The following is a 307-nucleotide window of genomic DNA, read 5'->3' as shown; positions in this document are numbered from 1 at the left end:
TACTTTACACTTTTCTGATCCATCTCTCAGGAGAAAGCACATTCCACACAAATGTGGAATATGCAGAATAAATGATCTATCTAGAAAGAGGAAGGATTATTACAGGCAAATTTTGGAAAAGCCAGCATAATGCTGCACCATCACCCTTTATCCATTTGCTTCATTCCTAATTTCCCAAGCTTCTAGGCATTCAAGATTGTTTTGCTCACATTTAGGCTAATCCATCCTTCCAAGTGCTTAGTGTGAATTTCTGTGCACATCGTCCATGTTTCCTCCCAGCCCTTCTCTCTCTCCCATGCAGTAATTC

The sequence above is a fragment of the Pteropus vampyrus genome, unplaced genomic scaffold (genome assembly GCF_000151845.1).
Source record: "Pteropus vampyrus isolate Shadow unplaced genomic scaffold, Pvam_2.0 Scaffold488, whole genome shotgun sequence".
NCBI lineage: Eukaryota > Metazoa > Chordata > Mammalia > Chiroptera > Pteropodidae > Pteropus > Pteropus vampyrus.
This window is presented reverse-complemented; position numbering follows the sequence as displayed.